At 36.9% G+C, this 22,265-nt stretch overlaps 1 pseudogene across 1 annotated transcript in view; it reads left to right on the top strand.

The window, feature by feature from the left end:
* Positions 1 to 379: 379 nt before the first annotated feature.
* LOC149539669 (scarecrow-like protein 21 pseudogene) overlaps positions 380 to 22,265 on the top strand; it is a 32,966-nt pseudogene continuing 11,080 nt past the window's right edge. The window contains exon 1 of the transcript XR_016356284.1: positions 380 to 1,195. The product of XR_016356284.1 is annotated as a scarecrow-like protein 21 pseudogene (transcript). The remainder of the gene's footprint in view (positions 1,196 to 22,265) is intronic.

Here is a 22,265-nt window from a genome sequence, read left to right as displayed (position 1 = left end):
ACATTTGTCACATTAGTCATAATGCTGTCTTTTCACCATCAAATTATTCTATTTTTGCGGCGGGAATGGCGGAGAATTTTGTGAGTCCGAGGGTTTGCAGCGGTGCCCGACAATGGGACCCATCACATGCTGATTCTGACGGCGATTCTTTTCTTTTGTCGATTTTCTTTCTCATCACTCCCCTGCATTCAATTGTTCATACTGCGCTCCACCCAATTTTCCCGGTTTCCGGCCAGCCTGTTGATTTCATGCAAGTCTTGACTCACTTTTATGCTATTCTCTTTTCTTGTTTTTGTTTTTTCTGTAGTGTTTCAAAGATTTGTATTTCCTTTTTTTCAACCAGTGGCATTAAAGCACTGACGTGGTTTGTCTTCTCTGCAATGTAATAGATTTTTCAACTTGTTTTCTTCCACAAGAGTTAAAAATTCTGTTTCTTTCGTGTAAGGCAAAGGAGCAATTCATGGAGACATTTCGTCAAGCAGAGGTTCTTATTTTGAAGATATAGCAGTCTGTTGAAATATGTACCGTGTTTCTAGATTCTCTCAGTCTTGGAGCTCATGGAAAATCTCTATAAAATGTGTTCAAATGTAATCAGTTTGTTAAAACTATTCTGAACGTCGTAAGTTGCAGATGCCTGTGTGGTTTGTCCTAGGATGAAACTGCGAGAAATCGTGACTTGTTTGGAATGACACGTTTACTAGCAATCCCTAATTAGTTGGTCAATCGGAAGGCAATCTTTAGGTCATGTCTTAGCTAGCACCATTAATAGGTATATGCCCCCTGAACAAAGGAAGGCAATCCTTTAGATTTTTTTTTTCCAGGTTTTCGGGTCTTTGGGTGTTCAGAACTTCCTATAGAGCAAGCTTCGTGATAGCCGCTATTTTAGGATTGCGTTTTTTATAGAGAGGGCTTGCTTAAGGTGCGAGTGGGTGTACGGAGTGTAGGAAGAGTAAATACGCTGCATTGAAGGACATGGGAAGCCTTATTAGATAGGTGGCGGCATCACTGTCACCAACGGATGGATAGATTAAGGCTTACTGATTATGCTCTTATTCAACAAGGAGTATTTCATTGCCTCATTTCCTTTGGTTGAAACAAAATCCGTAACCCTCCAAGCTCCTCTACGTGAATGAAACTGATTTTCTTGGGGCGGACTAGCACATGTTTTCTTCATCCTGATGTATCAGTCTACCAGGTACTTTAATGCAACACAAACCACATAATATTTAGTTCAATGTAGAGTAACTTTTTCAGAGTTCAGGAAAAATATAGATTAATTCCTGTTATGATATGTTTATAGTATGCACTGCTGTCAACTTGTCATCTCCAGGTTTGAGGGTAAGAGAAGCCACCTACCATGGAGACAGCAGAGACTCATTTCTATGGGTTTAATCCTCCACAATGCAGTAGTAAAAAACTGTCCACTTGCTAATCTAGTTGAGTACTCTTTGTGGATGAAGAGGACTTTCCAAACAATTTTCTAAAGCAAGAGTCACGAGTGGCTCCATTTAGTAGACCGCCTGACATCTGATCTGTACTGTATTAACTGTAGGATAACTTGTTAGATTGCTGCAAACCTTTCAGAAGTTGTCTAGATTAGAGCTCTGGAGTTGCAACAATTCAGTTAGCTTTGTGACTATGGCTTATCTCTTCCATGGATTTTTTGACAATAGAAAATAAAAATTTAAATGGCCTGGCTAAATTCATAATAATAAAGTGATTTTCCTTGAAGCTTGGTACATATATAATGAAAGCTAAAACCTTTGTGATTTGTCTGCATATTCTATACTCTAAAGACAATTGGTCTTTTAAAGTTTTTAGAGGCCCTGGTGCATTTCCTTTCTTCAGTTTCATGAGATCTTTTAATTTAGTTTTTGTTAGTTGATAAGACAACAAACCGAAAAGATGATGCCTAACAAATGCCAATTTTAAATCTTCGTTTATAATTTTAAAAATACCAGGACAGAGGTATTGACTTGGTATTGGTGTTGGATTTTTCATAGAAGAAGACCACCTTCAGTATGATTTGAATGAATAAATCTTAAATGATGATCTTTCTTCTATTCCGAATTTGACCTTTTGTTGCAATTAAGAGTGTCCTTGTAAGAGTACCTCGGTGGAAATTTGTGGCTGTTGTCTTCAAAATTCAATCTTGAAAGTCCAGTGAGCTAATAGACTGACTGATGCCAACCATATTGAAATCAAATCCCACAATTGCAGCTCAGGAAGTAGATAAGGAAACAGAAGCTATATGCAGATCATTTGAAACTCATAAGAAGAAAAACTTCACAAATGACCCCAGAAATACACCGAAGAATGTTAGAAGAAAATGGAACTTTGCATAGAGGTAGTAATCACCATTTTGTTTTTGAATTTTGGCTTCAACAAACAACGCTTGAAAAAGAGCCCAGTCCCCATATATTTTAAGAAAAAATTGCTAGGCGTGTTGGTGAGCTTGATAACATTTAAAGTCTTATTGCTGAGTGAACTTACTGTGCATTTCTTTGAATTTTTCTCCAGGGTGCTGAAATTCGTAAACTGCCTTCTTTTTTTTTGTTCAATTTCCAATGCTTTAAAGGTAATGCAATTTTCTCTCTATTGAACATCAGTTTATGTTTATATTCATAGAGAGTTGTTTCTGTGAGCCAGAGTCCACATTCCAACTTTTTTAAGAACAGTGGGTTACTAAAGAGACGGAAGATTCAAAGATTTGCTCAGTTACACTCTACCCATTTTTACATTAGAAGCAATGCTTTTTGAATGGAATCAGCTTTTCCCATGTTGTCTCAGCAAGCAAAATATCTGCTTTATGTGGAAGTGGTTTTTCAATATTGATTTTGGTATATTTTTGTGTATATTGAGGATATACTGTTGCAAATAAGCTCAGAGGCTATCTACTGTCGTGGAATTACATTACTAATCCTTCTAAGAGAGGACTTTTGATAAACTCTCTTGAAAGTGTTTGTGATTCGTCTGACCTAGAATGAAATGCACGTTACTGTTGACAAAATAGGGACCACCTTGACAAATAGATATTTTTAGCTTGAGATGACATTATAATCGGAGAAAGCAATGTCCATTAATCCCCAACCCACTCTAAGGGCATGGGAACATGGATAGAAATACATGAAATGACTCTAAATTCCTTTCTTTAAAACTCCAAGGACAGATTTTCAGTTTTTCAAATGAACATTTAAGTTTAACCATAAAAACTGCCTTAGATAACATTTTTGATATCAATCGTTGGATAATTTATTGGAAAATAGCTCTGCCACCATTATCCTGGCATGCTGCTGTAACATTGTAGGAATCCCTCTGTTAAAAGATATTAGATGACTTGTGTGATTGAGAAGCAGCATTAGAGTATTACGAGGTAATTGGTAAATAGTTGCTTATATTAACAGAGACCAAGAGGTCTATATATACAAATGAATGGAATGATGTTTCCTTAGGAAACGATAGTAAATAATAGAAACTTTTTGCAGTTATCTAGAGCTAAATTAAATATTAGAAACATTCTAATATTTACAATAGATTACAAATAGATTACCATTAACTAAAATAGACGCTTATCTATTATCGTAATACCTTCCCTTAATGGTTAATCTATCCACAACACCAAGCTCTCCTCTAAATTTAACAAACTTATCAGGACCAAGAGGCTTGGTGAGAATGTGTGTAGTCTGATATGTGGTAGGAACATACTGCAAGTCTATGGTCCCGTCTTCAACTAGTTGTCGTATGTACTGACCGTGAACATCCACATGTTTGGTTAGTTCATGGAAGGCTGGATTTCGTGTTAACTTGATAACGCCTTTGTTATCAACAAAGTAGTCGGTCTTGTTGATGACATCTGCATATCCTTAAGCATCCGATGAAGCCAAACAACTTCACATCTTGCCTTAACAGTTCCTCTATATTCGGCCTCTGTAGACGAGAGAGAAATTGCCTTCTGCTTGTTACTGGTCCATGTGACGGCATCAGATCCCAAACTGAACACATATCTAGAAGTTGACTTTTTATCGTCAACAAAGCCTGCCCAATCTGAATCTGTGAACCCACTAAGTTTAGGATTATAACTTTAAGAGTAAAGAAGTCCATAGTCTGAGGTGCCCTTCACATAACAAAGTACACGCTTTGCTGCCATCCAGTGATCAACCTTCAGAGCTGTCATAAAGCGTAAGATGTAGCAAACTACGAAGTTGATATTAGGCCCAGTTGTAGAAAGATAGATGAGGCTTCCTACTAATTGCCTATATGTAGTACATCAACGAGAGGAGAATTAGACTTGGTTGATAACTAAAGACCTTTCTCCATGGGTGTAGATGCAGGCTTGCAATCTTGCATACGAAATTTGTCTAATAGAGCCCTAGCATATTTGAGAGATGAATATACCAGAAAACTATTGCCAAACCTCAACACCTAGGCAATAATGTATGATTCCAAGATCTGTCATATTAAAACACTGGCATAAGTTCTATTTGATTCCTTGAATCAAAGATGCGGAATTGCCAGTGATGATCAAATCATCCAGATAAATAACCAGAAGGATGATGTCACTATTAGTAGTCTTGATGTACAAATTTGAGTTTGAGGAACTCCTCTTGAAGCCTTGATCATTGAGGTACTTATCAATTTTTATGTAGCATGCCCTAGGGGCTTGCTTCAACCATAGATAGCTTTCACCATCTGAGAACTTGATGGTCTTTATCAACAACCTTGAAACCAAGAGGTTGTGTCATGTAGACCTCTTTATGGAGATCACCATTCAGGAAAGCACTCTTGACGTCCATCTAATGGACCTTCTAGCCAATTGTGCTGCCGTGGCTAGGACTAATCTGATTGTGTTCATCTTTGCAGTAGGAGCAAAAGGTCTCCTCGTAACCAATGCCCTAATGCTGAGAAAAGCCCTTCACAACTAAACGAGCTTTGTACTTATCCTAAGTACCATCAGATTTGTATTTGATTTTGTAAACCCATTTGCAGCCAATGGGTTTCTTCCTTGGTGGAAGCTCAGAAAGGACCTAGGTGTGATTCTTCAGTAGGCTCTGGTGTTCAGATGTCATGGCCTGTTGCCATTCTAGAATTCCTTTAACCTTGGAATATGTTTGAGGTTCAAACACACTATGAATGTTAACCATGAGAACAAAGTCAAAGACTCTGTAGGTTTTCTCTTTTTCTGAGCAGTTCTCCCAATAATGAGCTCATCATTATGAAGATTAGCAAGTGTCTTAGTCCACCACTTAGGCCGGAGAGGAGAACGACCAACATTAGTATTAGGAGATGCTTGGTGATCTAGTTCCTCATCAGAAGAATCTGGATCAAACTCAGGTGAAACATCTACAAATCAAGGTGATCCTGCAGGAGAAGTTGGAGATGTCTTGCAGGGATCATAGATATACCTGGAGCTGCAGGAGCTACTGGAGCCCTCTCATCAGGTGGACCTAATGGAAGCCTAACTCTCAAATCATGAGCCTTCATAGGCTGGTCTATTGGATTAGGAACATGAGAACCAGGCACGAATGGTCCTCGCTCCTCATCAAAGACTACATCACAACTGTACAAGAGACAAGATGTCTTAGTGTCAATCAAGCGGTAGGCTTTGTGAAGACTATTGTATCCAACAAGCATAAGTTTCTGACTCTTGGCATCCAACTTGGTGCGTGACGCATCAGGGATCCAAAGAAAAGCAAGGGAGCCAAAAACCTTCAAGTGACTGATTCTGGGCTTGTGACCTGACCAGGTCTTTTCTTGAGTCTTTGACAGCCACTGTGGTTGATTGTTGTGAGGTTTTCACATCATCGCCCAAAATTTTGGGGACCCCCTTTTTTTTCAGTTGCCTTAGCAAGTTTTCTGGAGTTGTCCAAAAGTTTTTGATTTGAAAATTTTACGTTTTGGATGCCTTCGGGCTAGGAGGGATGTGAATTGTCTTTTTCACCCAGTGCAAAACTTGATTTTCCGGAAAATGTAATTTTATCCTTAGGCCAAACAAATTTCAAGAACAACATTTTTTTTCAATAATTAGAACAATATTCGGCACGATAAATTTGCAAATTTTTGGCCTAAGGCGGATTTTGAAAATTTGATATAATTGTATAAGCTTGAGCATTTTCAAAATGAAATTTTTTAGATTTAATTATTTTGGAAAATCTTGATTTTTTTTGGTGAAGAGAGAAATTTTTTGATAGTGAAATTAAAATTGGAAAATCAATTTTGAATGCTAGAAAAATGATTTATTTTGGTTAAAAATTAAAATTGCGTTGCAAAATTGAAAGTAGATTAAATTGCAAAATCTCATTAAATTGGTTGAAATATTGCCTAGAAGATTTTTAAATATTGAAAGAGATTGGTAAATTGGAATTGAAAATTGATTTTGGCTTGCCAAATTCTATTTTAATGATATTTTAATTGCCAAAACAGTGTTAAATGAAAATTTTGGCATCTCCTAGGCTTTTTTTGTTTTATTTTTGCAATTTTTGATCACAACCGACAATTAAATGGGTTAATTTTGCTTTGAGCTAAGTAATTTTAGCGTAGAATTTAAATCTGGGCCATCAGTAAAGATGCTAATTTAATTCTGTTTTCCTCCAAGGCAAGTCGGCTAGCTTGGAGAGACATGGAAATTTTGGTATAAGAGGGGCTCCCCCCTCCCTCATCTCCTCATTCCATCTTCCTCCTCCTCATGTGTTGAGCGATTTTTCTCTAGAAGGGCAACTTGCAGATTTTAGCGATTTTTGGGCAGATTTTTTCCTTGCTTGGTGGCATTTTTCTTCTTACATTTTGGGCAAATTTCTCCCTTAGGCGATTTTTTAAGGGCAGGTCTAAATTTTTCTTGCTTGGACGATTTTGTGAGGTCTGATTTTCTTTCCAAAGGCTACGATGTCAATTTCCAGATTTGGGTGATTTTGTTGGTAAGGAGGCCATGTGATCCAAGGGTTTGATTTTGACAAATGTGGGCAATTTCAAGGAGGTCAAAATTCTGATTTTTGCTAGGGCATCATTATTTGCAAGGAGGCTTGAAATTTCTGAGATCTGATCCAAATTCGAAAAGGGGCCGGGTTATTGGTAAAGACAAAATTAAGGTAAAATTTTATTCATTTTAGAGGTGAAGATTGGTTTAAAGGCGGATTCCACTCCTTGTTCTTGCTTGGTTCTTTTCCCTTATAATCTTTTTGCATTCATCATCCACCACTTCATCATCCCATTGATAGGTTGAAGTTTGGAGAGATAAATGTAGATTCCATGATAAGATGCTTGGCAAGGCAGAAATGAGCTAGACCACCCTACGATTGAAGTTGGGAGATATAACTGTAGTCCATCCTAAGGTAACGAAGAGGCAGAAAAATTGGTAGTTCCACCGCCAGGTTGAAGGTTGGAGATTGATAAGTGTAGAGATAGGACTTGACGAGGCAAAAATAAGTTAGATTCCATCGATAGAAAGAAGTTTGGGGATTAATAAGTGTAGTCCATATCATTTAGAATGAAGGGGTAGAAATAAGTGTTTAGGATAGTAGATGTTAGTGCACGCAAGAATCCAAAAGGAACGAATACCAAAAAGGACAAGGAAGACATGATGCCTAAGACCACCTTTTTCTCGAAAGTGAGGCGAATAAGTGATACCAATATCAGTACAGTAAACATGATACAGTTAAAGGAAAGATTGAAGGAAGGACAACCCCCCATGGCAAAGAAGATCTACAAGAGCGGAATTGTACATGCGACGACTTTTTTTCCAACTTTGCCTTGTCCGAAATTGGTAATGGAGCGTGTATCCCGATTTGATATTGTTACCAAGTCCATTTTTTATGGAGGGAAGAGAGTGTTGGCCAACATTGGTGGACAAGCGGTCAAAGAAGCATTTAATATTCCCCAGTATAAAAGCATGACAGTGGTAATGATGGATCAGGTGGCTAAGTTATTTTAGGATAATCAGGAGGCTTACTTTATTCATATAAAGCAGAATTGGTACACGAAGGCAAGAAGGGAGTCACCAAGTCGTCAAAGCTCACCAAGTCAAATTTCAAATCAGAGCATGGCGATCTCATTGTGCTTCTCAGTCGTATCATGGGCTTAGCTTAGCTCAAAGTATGCAATTCGAGAACTGGATGTATCATTTTATTGATGAAAATGAAAATAGAAAGAGAAGATTTGATTGGGCTAGGATTATAAGTGAAAATTTAAAATTGCAACTTAGGACCGTGCAAAATTAGAGCAATTCTATATGGGGTCCTATCTTTTCTATCAAATTGCGAGATTATATGAAAATCTTGGATTTAAGGCCTTAGGAGTAATTGGCAATGGGCCGGGCAATGTTTGGTGCATGAGTGCTATCCACAACTTCATTTGCACAACATTAAGGATTATAAAATGTTTTATGACGCCTTTGCCATGAAGATGATAAGAATATTGCAAGGAACACCTGCTAAGAGGCTCTCATCGGAAGTAGAATCAAAAGTTAAGAAGTATGGGAGTTGGTTCATCCAATTTTCGCAATTCATTTATATTAGAGTAGCAGGAAGCACAATTTGTCCTAAGAGACTTCCAAGGTACCCACCCGACAAGGTAGTTTTGATGGAATTGGCTAGGCAACTTGAGCATTATGACAAAATGATGAAACTTAAAGGTGAGACAGGGATTACCTTCTCATTTGGAATTGGCAATGATAGTTGGCCCAATCCTGTCACCTTTGCAGCTACGGAGAAATATTTTCCAAGTTGATAGATGGAGGATTGAGTACGGTGGAGTCTTGGTTTTTTGCCTTCACTATCAGTTTGAGAATACTTGAAGAGATACGGAACGAGATTGCACAACACAGCCTAGAGATTGACACTTCCATTTCAACCATGATAAACAATGTTGGGGTTGCGCTTGATTTTGAAGATATCAAAGAAGAGAATGTCAATGAGACAGAGTTTGGATCAAGATTGGATGGGTTGGGGAAGGTTTCCATCAAGAAGAAACTTTTGGGCACCCTTGCCTCCCTCAATGCCTTTATCAGATATGTGAGAGAATATGAGAAGGATCATGAGAAAACACTGCAAGCAGCGAGCAACATGATGAATTTAGTTGAGCTCAAGATGAAACATACACCTTGCCCTCTCATGAAGGAAGTCAACGACAAGCTAGCCAAGTTCATTACTTTGGCTAAAAAGATGAAAGAAAGGGGTATAACTATATTAGATCATTTGATGTAAGCCCAAGTTGCAAATTCTCCTTCTTCTTGGGTAGGATAGGTGTCTGATTTTGATTGGCTACCATTTTGGTGCCTTTTCATTAGTTGCCACTTTTCCTTTTTTTCGTTGGTCCATTGATGAGGTGGCGTCTTCTCATTGGCCGATGGGGTGGCAACCCTAATTAGGGTTTCTAGGATCCAATTTGGATCATTGGTTTTGCTTGTTAATCTCTACTGTTGGTTGTAATTTTGGGCCTCTATATAAGGCCATTTGCTCTAATTTGTAAAGGGTTGAAGAAAATTGTTGGTAAGATAATACCAAAATTACCTCTCTTTATCATTGTTGTGGCTTGCATGGTGATTAAGAACATTTGGTGTTTGTTAGTATAGTGGTGAGTATTCCTGCCTGTCATGTAGGTGACCCAGGTTCGATCCTCGGCAACGGTGCCAAATGTTTACTGCATAGGTTAATTAAGAAATGCACACAGATAATGAATACGAACATCAGTACTCCCTTTATTTGCATATGCCAACATATTACATAATTGGTGATAAGATGCTTTACAATGACCCAAGAGGGTGTATAAATACTTTCCGTCGAACTTTCCAGAAGAGGTTCCTCGGCTACAAAACAATCTTAATCTACCCGTCGGCTACTAAATACACAATCTTCGATGGCATAACCCAGTCGGCTACAAAATACAAAATCTGCCAACTACAGTGTTATTGCATGGTTTCTACTTCCAATAGTTAGAATTAGATTTCCTTTGAAGTTGTTAAAGTAGATTTCATTTTGAGAAAGTTTCTAAGTAAGAGTAAGAGTAGATGGATAGTTGCATGGTGATATTAGTGGATGTTTGATAGGGATCTATAAACTAGGCCACTAGCATCTTAGCGGCTTGTTGGGAAGCCTTGTGTGGTAATCTAGTCATTTTCCCTTGAATCATTGCATCTATGGAGGTAGAGCCGCTAGTTAGCTTTCATCAAATTCGATTCCCGTCCATTTGCTAATCTTTCCATTCATAGGAGTAGGAGTAGAGCAGTGAGTAGTTTAGTATTTGGAGCTTTGAAGAAGGAGGTTAGGAGAAGCATTATTGGTAGACACACCCCCATTATCACCACCATCAACATCGTCTGACACTTATACCAAAATCATCACCACCACAACGAGAGCCCAAGTTATCCTTGAATGAACAACGTAAGGCTGCTTACGTGATTACCAACAAATCACATCGATATAACTGAGTATCCACAGGTGTAAGGAACATTGGAGTTTTTCTCATGTCTTCATGAGTATTAACTTTTCAAGAGAGGGATTGAGTGTTTGACATTCCATGTCAAGTATTCAATCGCTGTATGTTATGTAATGGTAGAAAACTGACATCAACAATGACTAGTTCAAAAGATAAACTATAGTGTTGATTGCTTCTACCCAGAACTTGTTTGGAACATGTCTGTGTTCGAGCATGGATCGAGCCATCTTGGTGATTGTTCTGTTCCGACTTTCAACTACACTGTTCAGTTGTGGTGTGCGGGGTGTGGTTAACTGGCACTTGATGCCATGAGTATCCAAGAAGCTAGAGAATTCATTAGAACAAAATCCCCCACCATTGCCTCATCTAAGAATAATAATAGATTTCCTAGATTCTTTTTCAACTTAAGGTTTAAACTTCTGAAATACAAGAAATGCATCTGATTTCTTTTTAAGAAAATACACTCACATTTTTGTACTGGTATCATCAACAAACAACAGAAAATATCTGGACCCAAGAATAGGAGTGGCCATAGGGCCGCAAATATTGACATGAACAAGCTGAAGTACTTGAGAAGCTCGCCATGAATCACCACTGGTGAAAGGTGTGTGATGTTGCTTCCTAGCGTGGCATGCATCACAAACTCCAAGCTGGTGAGTCTGAATCTCTAGCAAACCGAGGACAAGCTCATCCCAAGCAAGCTAAGAGAGATAATCACAATTAAGTGCCCATACCCTAGATGCCAAAGTGTGCTAACAAAAGACTGTTGAGCAGCCATAGCTAAGTCTTGAGAATCACTAGAATCAGTAAGTTGGAAAGGATCATGATCCTCAAGACCCACTAAAACAATTGATAGTCGCTTTATCAGTGTTGGTACATTGTTGTGAACTAAAGGTGACATCCAAGTGTGGAGAATGTCATAGTAACTGACTGACTAAGAGTAGATTTAGTTCCATCCTTGAAACATAGTACACATCGAGGAAAATGAGATTCCTCCCAACAAACTGAATTTGAATGTTGCCTTTATTGACAACGGTGTGCTCTTCTCCGTCACCAAAAATAACAGGATTTGAGTAAGGCTGGTATTTAGTGAACCAGTGTTTGCGGTGGGTGAAATGATGAGAGGCACTTGAATCATTATATCAGGTAGACGACTTCACATGATCTGCTGTAAAAAACCTTGGGTTTTCCTGAAAGTACTTTTGAGTGTAGACTCCAGAATTTATTCCAACACACTTTCAAATTTTGAATCTAAAACTCACCAATCATTCCAAAACACTAGTGTAGATTCTAAATACTGATCGAGTTTATCAATTGAGTCATGAACACATAATACTGAGAAGTATTTATCATAGATTCAAAGATATGTACCTAGAAATTATAGATTGGAAACAATAATATTATAGTCCAAGTTCTTCCTATGAATACTCTCTGGTTTGTATCAATCATGGAATAACCATACTATTTTCCGGTCTGTACTCAGTAATAACTCTTCAACAAATCGATCAAACCTATAGATGTGTATGTTGGCAACAACTATGTCATCCAACTATGAAATATCAATTAAGTTGTCTATCAAATCCACGTTAATACCATACTTGTGCCCAATACAATCTCCATAGGGAATGAATCTTCATGTCTAAGTGAGTCTTAGGAAATCATTCCATCCTTGTATGACAACTTGTCATGCACACAACTTAATCAAATATTTTCGATTCTTCTGTACATACCCTATGCGACACCAATCTCTTCCATAGCATCAATATTACTCCCCTACCAACTACGATGGAATTCCTTCACCACACTTATAAGTTTCTATTATGCTAAGTGGCTCTGCGGCTGGTTATCTCCTCTTTCTTGCAACCAATATTAACTCCAAATATGACAGACACTATTGCAACTGGGACAAACAATTTATATTTTTCTTCTCTCCAGAAGTCTTCATCTATTGTCCTCCACTAGGCTAGTCTTGAGAAACTGACGAAAGGATTAGTTTTGACACACCCCATGCTTTTCCCAATTCAATAAATTTGTCTTTCCCTTCCTTCGATGTGGATTCACAATTTATTGTGATCCTTGTGATCCTTTTTGTTCCCGTGGTATAACTGAATGCATCAGGATACAAGATTAGCAAAAAATGTGAATAATTACTAACTCTAAACTTATATAGTATTTATTTAATATGAGCTTTTGATAATTATTAAGAAAATATTAAATAATTATTGGTTATTATATATATAATATGTCTTTAAAAAGACAATTCTGAAGGAGAATTCGTAACATTACAAATCTCCCCTTCCCCATGTTGCTTGTCCACAAGCAATTGTAAATTAGGGTGTTGTAATACATGTTCACCTTCTCATGTAGCATCATCCATAGGCAGATTTTTCTATTGAATGAGATACTCCTTGACTGACCGATTACCCAATTGCTTTTCGCGTGTATCCAAAATCGTTTCAGGTATAGTTTGCAATTTCCCCTTTGAATCCAATGGAGGTAAGTCTGTTGATACAATGACCTATTTTCCAAGTGCCTTTTTGAGGCAAGAGACATGGAAGACATTATGAATGCGATTGCCCTCGGGTAAGTTCAATTCATAAGCAACTATACCATTTTTTTTGACAATCTGATAGGGTCCATAGAAACGGGGCTTCGATTTTTAAGCTTCGCTGCGTTTAAGTGAAGATTGTTGATATGGATGTAATCGAAGGTACACCAACTCACCTTCATCAAAACTACGCTTTGTACGTTTCCTATCTGCATAAATTTCTTGCTGATTGTGTGCAGATTGTAAATTGTCCTTGAGGGATTTTAAAATATCTTGATTTTCTTGAAGCCAATTTTGAGCTTTGGGTACATTACTATGGGCAAGAACAAGATCAAGAAAAGATACAACATCATATCCATATAAAGCCTTGAATGGAATCATACCAATAGACATATGATATGTTGTGTTATAGCAATACTCCCCTAAATATAACCACCTGATCCAAGCGTTTTGATGTCCAACTACATATTCACGAAGATAACCTTCAACTCACTTGTTCACAATTTCTGTCTGCCCATTTGTTTATGGATGGTAACTGGTGTTGTGGTTCAGAGCTATACCTGTTAATCTGAATAATTCTTTCGAGAATTTACTCAAATTTGCTATCCCTATCGCTGATGATATATAGTGACAAACCATGTAAGCAAAACACCTCCTTGAAAAGTAATTCCGCAACTTGAACGACTGTGAATTTTGTAGTGATAGCAAAGAAATGTGCAAATTTCGTCAATCTATCGACTACAGCAAAAATACAATCTTTACTTTGCACATAGGGTAATCCAGTAATAAAATCCATGGATATACTTTCCCATTTCTGTGTGGGAATGGATAAAGGCTAAAGTAAACCTGCTGGATAGGAATGCTCAGCTTTATTTATGCTGGCATGTGATACATCCATTCACGTATTGTAAGACATCATTTTTGAGCCCTTTCCATGTGAACTGTTCACAAAATTGCCTGTAAGTCTTGAAATAACTAGGATGTCCTGCCAAAGGTAAATCATGAAGTGCCTACATAATCTTCAATTTCAATTTAGATCCTAGTACAAAGAAAATTCTATCTTTCATCTAGATTTGGATCTATGTTTTCCTAATTTGGATCTATGTTTTCCTCATCTTCACTGTCTGATACTACTTCAATGTAGTAAATTTTTCCCTCTCCCAAACATCTATGACTTGGTGCCCATGCTTCTTTACAATTGAAACACAATTTTTTTCTTCTGAGTTCATCACGCTCTTCATTTTCAAATTTGTTTCTGGGTGGTGTATTGTTTGGAAAAGTTCTTTTATTATCAAAATTTGGCTTAGAAAGTGGCCCTTTGTCAAAGATCTTTCCTTTAGAAGGGGGTTCTAGTTCTCTAGCCTTTTTAATGGCTGATTGCAAGGAAGGAGGATTTAAGGACTTAACCCACCCATTGATGGTATCAAATAATCCATCTATAAATATTACTGTTTTCTGTCTCTCAATGATTTCTGTTACTAATACTGCTAATTTTTCAAATTCAGAAATATATTGTTCCACCGTACCTGTTTGTCTAAGCAGAGTCATATCTTTGAGATGGAGTTCAAGATCCTTAGAATCATACTTGTCAATAAGCCTTTCTGTGAAAACAACATAAGTGTTAAATCTAATTATGACCCAATGCAAGTTGCCCATGATGCCACCATTCATGGGCAACTCCTTCCAAATGTGATATTGCATATTTGATGGCTTCATCCTCCATCATTGGGTTTAATTGTAAGTACGTGTCAAGTTTTTGTACCCAGGCTCTAGCAGTGGTTTTACCTTTCCCATCAAAATAAGGGATGGACATTTTACCTGATCTTTCTTTGTAATTCATTATTATATCCCCTTTGCTCCTCATTTTTATGTTTCATCCTGACATCCAAATATTCTCTAAAAGTCATTGATGCTCTAAATTCATCACCTGCTTGTATCCAATCCTGATATACCTCTTCCTGGAGTTTCCTAATGGTAGGTTCACTTTCAGGCTATGGATTTCTAGGAGTGAAGGTTGGCATGAAGGGTCTTGCTAAAGTTGAACTTTCGAGTTGTCCATTTACTAATTGTTTCTCTAGGTCACCTTTTTCCCTTACATTATTTTGATTTTGATTCCTATTATTGTTCATGAATTGGGTCATCAAATTTGCCATACGGTTTACATTATGTTGCATCTCTTGTTGGCTCCAGAGTAATGTAGTTATGAGATCCCTAGTGTCATCTGCGTCTCCCATATTGTTTTCAAATATTATTTCCTCGTTTAACTCAATATGACTGTCTTCAATATCAACTTGTATAGAGAAACTAGATGATTCTACCAATCTGTTTTCTCTGACTCTGCTATTTTGGAAGTTATAATTTCCTCTTGGTATGTGTGCTTGTACCCACAGGCTGGCAAGATTGAAGGCTCTGATACCACTGTAAAAACCTTGGGTTTTTTGAAAGTACTTCTGAGTCTAGACTCCAAAATTTATTCCAACACACTTACAAATTTTGAATGTAAAACTCACCAATTATTCCAAAACACTAATATAGATTCTAAATACTGATCTAGTTTATCAGTTGAGTCATGAACACATAGTACCAAGAAGTATTTATCATAGATTCAAAGATATGTACCTGGAAATTATAGACTGGAAAGAATGATATTGTAGTCCAAGTTCTTCCTATGAATACTCTCTGTTTGTATCAATCACAGAATAACCATACTATGATCTGATCTACACTCAATAATAACTCTTCAACAAATCGATCAAACCTATAGATGTGTATGCCGGCAACAACTGTGTCGTCCAACTATGAAATATCAATTAAGTTGTCTATCAAATCCACGTTAATACCATACTCATGCCCAATACAATCTCCATAGGGAATGAATCTTCACATCTAAGCAAGTCTTAGGAAATCATTCCATCCTTGTATGACGTCTTGTCATGCACACAACTTAATCAAATATATTCTATTCTTCAATATAGACCCTATGCGGCACCAATCTCTTCCGTAGCATCAATGATTACTCCCCTACCAACTGTGATGGAATTCCTTCACTATGCTTATAAGTTTCTGTTATGCCAAGTGGCTTTGTGGCTGGTTATCTCCTCTTTCTTGCAACCAATATTAATTCCAAATACAATAGACACTATTCCAACTGAGACAAACAATTTATATTTTTGTTCTCTCTAGAAGTCTCCATCTATTATCCTCCAGTAGGCCAGTCTTGAGAAATTGACAAAAGGATTAGTTCTGACACACCCCATGCTTTTCCCAATTCAACAAGTTTTGTCTTCCCCTTCCTTCGATGTGGATTCACAATTTATTGTGATCCTTGTGATCCTTTGTGTTCCCGTGGTATAACTAAATGTGGTAGGATATAGGATTAACAAAAAGTGTGAATAATTACTAACTCTAAACTTATTTAGTATTTATTTAATATGAGCTTTTGACAATTATTAAGCAAATATTAAATAATTAGTGGTTATTATGTATATATATATATATATATAATATTGTCTTAAAAAAGACAAATTTGAAGGAGAATTCAAAACATTACATATGTAGGTCTTTTAGCCATGAAGGTGTAAAAGGAAAATTCTGTCTGCTTAGTGTGCTTTGCATTGTTTGCTTTGGGCTACGAACCTAATTGCTTAGATTGGGCAGCTAAGTGTTTCCAACATTCAACCTTCATGTGACCAAACTTGTGGCAGTAGTTGCATTGAATATTCTTCTTTTGGGAGCCTTTTGAAATCGGAGTAGAGGACTTCTGCTAAGACTTGCCTGTATCCTTCTGAAAGTATTTAGCAGCAAAAGCTTGCTTTGTGGCAGTGGAGGTGGAACTACTACTAAATCGTTGTTTCACCAATCTTGTTGAAGTAGAAGTGTGCAGAGATCGGTGAACTTCAGATCAACATTAGAAGACATGATGTTGAGAGTCTCGATAAAATGCTCGTAGGATTTGGGTAAACTCCAGAGAGTGATAACCACAATGTCCTCTTCCTCCATCTTGCAACCAATAGCAAGCAACTAATCATAGATTTCCTAAATCCTATTCAAGTGAGCTTGGAGCAATGTTCGCTCATCTATGATAATAGAAAACATAGTGTTTTTTAGGAAGAAAGCTTTGCTTTTGTTAGAAGTCTCATGAAGACCTTTGAGATGTGCCCATATCTCGATAGCTGTCTTGCCGGATGGAATCTGAGAGAGTTGATTATCAGCTACGGATAATTTGAGAAGCATCATTGCCTCTCAATTATTCAGATCCCATGAATCCTAATTAGTGCTAGGGTTAGTCGGATGCTGTTTAACACCCAGAACAATCTAATTAGTATTCTGATATTCAAAAATTGCTATGATCCGTTGCTTCTAAGTGCCATAATTTTGACCATTGAATTTTGAGTTGCTCTCGAGCAAAATATTTGTCAAAGATGCCATTGCATGTTTTCCAATGAAAATGTGCGACTATCTATGAAGGCATGTTCTTTGAGGCAAAAAATGGAAGACCTAGAAAATTTGAAGGGTGATCGAGAAGAGAGCTCAAAAAACCTAGAAAGAATATGATGCTAGTTTCTAAATCAGCTGGTTCGAAAACTGAGGCAGAAAAATTGAGGCACCCAAAAAATGGACAACCACCCAGTTGAGATCTTAAAAAACCCATGAAGAATTTATAATCAAATTTTTTTTTTTAGGGTTTCAAGAAAAACTGCTAACCGATGGCCATTGAAGGAAGAAGTTGCAGAAAAATGGAGTTTGCAGACACAAAATGATTGATTTTTCCAAAAAATAGAGCTTCCTTGCAGAGACGTCGCTGTAGGTGAGGGATCTTACTCAAAAAAAGACAGATTTTGCAATTTATATGGGTGCGAATGAGGCCAAAAATGACTGCAAAAAATGGCACCAAAAACCTCCAAATAGCTAGGAGTTGTTGTGAAATTGCACTCCCAAGAACAATGGCACTTAATGGAGGCGTTTGTAGACATGGGCAGAGCAGGAAATCATTGGAAAAAATGATCAAAGAAGTTTTTATTCTGGCCCAAAAAATTGCGACTTGGCAAACACAAGTTGCAAAAAAAAAATGCCAACAAAAAACATGAGTTGAGCAGACAAAGTCGCAAATATTGTTCTCAGAAACCCTAGCCAAAACTAGGTATTAGGAAGTAGGTAAAAATCATGAAAAGATTGATTTTGAAAATAAAAAACCAAAAATTTCAATAAGAAATTATTATTTAAAAAAAAATCAACCATGCTTTGATACCATATTATGAAGTAATTGGTAAATATTTGCTTATATTAACAGAGACCAAGAGGTCTATATGTACAAATGAATGGAACGATGTTTCCTTAGAAATGATCGTAAAGAATAGAAACTTTCTACTCTAAGAGAAAACTAACAGTTATCTACAACTAACTTAAATACTAGAAACATTCTAATATTTACAATAGATTACAAATAGATTACCATTCACTAATAATAGATGTTTATCTATTATCATAATATAGAGGAGGTGATGACATCCTCCAAATCTTGACAGGAAGGCCAAGAAAAATGAAATTTTTTATTTTCACAGAAGAAGAAATAAACTATTAAGGTATCTAATATAGATGATGAAATCAAAACTATGCAAGGGAAACTAAGTACATTGATGTAAGGAGACCATCTGCATGTTATATCTTATTAGAATTGAATGTTCGAATTCTTGTTCATACTAGAGTGCTTTGTAATGCTTGATTCCATTAGAAAAGTAGCTATAGGAGAATTCATGAGATTACAGATATAATATCTAAGTTCAATTTCTACCCAACATATCTGAGACACTTGTTGATATGTAGGAGAGCATGAATCTGATACAGAGTTTTGACATTTAAGACATAGATAAATTCTTTATGATCACTTTTGGTGCAGAAGTTGTAAGAATGCATGAATTCAGTCTATAGATTTTGTTGGAGAAGGTAGTAATGCAAGGGATGAGATGAACTTATTTGAATTTTTCAAAATCCTCATCACTGGGAAAGGCTATTATGCACAGTGAGGTCAAAATTTGGCTGTTATGACACATGATAAAAAGTCAGAGCTTAACCAGAGTATATCTTGGAATTTATTAAGCATATTGCTTTTTCCTTCAAATATACTGGGGAAAGATGAACATGGGTTCATTGAACAATGTAAGTACAGCATACATCATATTCCAGCAGTGCAACAAAAGGGGAACTTGATGAGCATAAAGTTTGTTATGACTGATGGAAAGTTTCCTCTTCAACAGTATTCAAATCTTATGAGGATTTCAAGTTTGCCAAGACAAGAGAATGCATCCATAGCATCCAGTGGTAAGAATCATTGTTTGTAATAGCTGCTTCTTGGGTACTAATAGCTAGAGTGGGGTTTTTGTCATGGTCAGTTGAGCTATTATATTTTGATAGGTTGATTTATTTAATTAAAGCTAATAGATACTGTTTTAGTGGAAATGTCAGTGAAGATTCTTTTGTACACCTAACTTTTTTGGGTGCTAATAGCTAGAGTGGGGTTTGTGTCATAGTCGATTGAGCTATTATATTCTGATAGGTTGATTTATTTAATTATAGCTAATAGGTGCTCTATTAATGGAAATGCAGTGAAGATTCTTTTGTACACCTAACTTTTCAATGTTCCTATCTTGATCAAATTTTATAAGATATGATTTCTGCAAGCTTGTTTGAGAACTTGATTGATTGATAAATGATGCATCACTCAATGTGTGACTCTTACTGCTGATTGGAAGGTGATGCCTTCATAAGAAGGGCTTGCTAGTTTTGCACCTGTTGCAAACCTCCTTATTATGGTGTTAATGTTACCTCTTGATTTTATCTTGATTATCTGAAAACAAGTACTAGGATCATCATGATCTTCGTTCTTGTCATTAGTCTGTACAGTAGCCTTGTGCATTAACTTCATGAAATTCTTTCTTTTTAGTGGGTTTTGTTAAAGTGGGGATTATGGTGAATTTAGTGGAGTTTAGGATGATATGGGACATAGTTGCAAAAATGACCTAGGAAAAATACTATAACATAGTTGCAAACCTCAAAATGATGCAGAAAATTTACTATAACAATTTTTTTGGTTTACATAGTTGGCATAGACACAAATGCCATTCTAGTAAAAATTGCGGCAATATGTGAGATATGAAGAGTTTAAGCATTATGTCTTCTTTTTGGCATTTGGTCATCCATTTGGGGCCATCTTGGACCTTGTGTGGTTAATTCATCGACTTCAAGGCTTTGGTGATTCGACTGAGAGACGCTAGAGATATTCCTACTTGGCTTACTGCTTTTTAGAGATGATTGTCGATGTGTTCCCCTGGTTGGGACCGTTGTTGGTATATACCCAAGCCTCCACTCTCCTACAGTTGGTAAGGATCGATATTGACCGACTCCCTCCTTTCCATTATTCATTGGATGCCCCCACTCATCTCCCTCCTTCCCTACAAAAGCTGAATTGGCACATCAGGATGGACATTTGCAAACAATATATACTAACAATATGGGTTAATCCCCTTGGTGGGCTCCGCTTGTGTATGGCCTTCTACGCATAGCACTTTATTAATGTTCAGGATGGGGTTATTGTGCGTCCTTTCTACATTGATTGGCATTGGAGACACACCCTTCACATCTCCTTGGGATACTTCAGGGCTAGTTTGCATCAACTATGCATCCAGATAGGCCACTAAATTGCTAAGGAGGACCAAACTTGCTGTTTGTGTTACATGGGGAAGATCGAAGTCGGAAACACACTTTATTTTTCGTTGCCGCCTCTACGATGAGATCAAAGGGAGGTTCTACTATCTTTCCAACGAGTGCTAGTCTCTTACGTCCTTTTTCAACTACACGGATTAGAGATGTCTTGTGTTGCATCTCAAAGAAGCCATGAGGCTTAGGGACCACACTATGCAGCTTCAGGTACTGTCAAAATAGTCCACAAATCAGTTCATTACCTCATTTTTTTCTTCGATCTCTCATGCTCGAGGTACTAAGTGCACACTCAACCCCTTTTACTCCTAGTCATGCTAGGTCAATGCGTCCTCACAAAGGCTATACTCGGCAACGACCCTCCATTTGCATTGGCCAGGGCCTCTCCTTGCCCCAAATTCTAGCCTTTGATTATAGACTTTTTCATGATGGCGGGCGGAGATTAGCATGTTGTTGGCTTCTGCCTCCGCTCTTCGGTTTGGGGTTTGCTTTGTTTTGCTGTTTTGTGGGTACCGTTTTGTGTTCCCGCAACAGGCTGTTATTGTGTTGTACTTTTGCAGTTCCTTAGACCCTCTTTAGGGTCTCTTGTTGGACATTAATAAATTTATCTTATATTATCTTTGAGTGTGGGATGTTGTTGGAAATTCTTGCATCTTGTAATATTTTTGCTTCTTGTTGGAAGTATTGGAGAGTTAAGAAAGCTTATAGTAAGCCTTCTTTTGTTCATTTTTTCATGACATTTGATAGAAAAGCAGGGCTTTAGAGTTTCTTTGATGAAGTGGAGGTTTCTGGAGCTGGTTTAGACTGTTGTCATGCTGTAGGTACACACCTTTAGGGCATTGTACCACTTCTAGAAGCTTATCAATAGCTTGACCTGCTATCATGACAAACTAAATTAAGTTGCTGTTTCAGAGTGCTGGTAGTCATGATAACGAACATATCATGATCAGAGTACATTAACTTGCTGTCCTAGAGTGCTGAAGATCATGATACTTGTCATGATAGAGTTCATGACATGTTGATTACTAGTTATCTGATCAACTTCATTAAGTTGTTGTCCTAGAGTGCCGAAAATCAGATAACGCATATCCTACTAGGATATAACATATTCTTTTGGTAGGCATCAAGGATTTTTTGATCCTAGTGCACATACTAAAAGAATATAAGTACAATGAATATCATATGATTGATAATTCTTGTTGAATCATACTTCGGATTATATTGAAAGATAATGGATATATGTTGATATCCTTAAATATGCCATTCTAGGAATATCATACTGAGATTATATCTCTTCATATACTTGAGAGTGTGATGTGTTCTATAACAATCCCCCCTAGCTAAATAGGAAATGTTAATGTTGTAGCTTCAATTGGATTGAATTAATGCAGAGATAATTCTTGTATGGTTAATGGTCAATTATCAATTAGACAAACCGTCTTATGACTACTTATATATTTATTATATATGTTATTATATATAATATATTAATATTAATATTGTCTTATTAATGATTGGTTAGTTTATTACCAAAGAGACATGTCTCTTTTATGGATATTTATATATCCTTCAAATCTGC

The sequence above is a fragment of the Cupressus sempervirens genome, chromosome 9 (genome assembly GCF_028749045.1).
Source record: "Cupressus sempervirens isolate cs-2001-9-10 chromosome 9, ASM2874904v1, whole genome shotgun sequence".
In the NCBI taxonomy this organism is placed as follows: Eukaryota; Viridiplantae; Streptophyta; class Pinopsida; order Cupressales; family Cupressaceae; genus Cupressus; species Cupressus sempervirens.
This window is presented reverse-complemented; position numbering and strand designations above follow the sequence as displayed.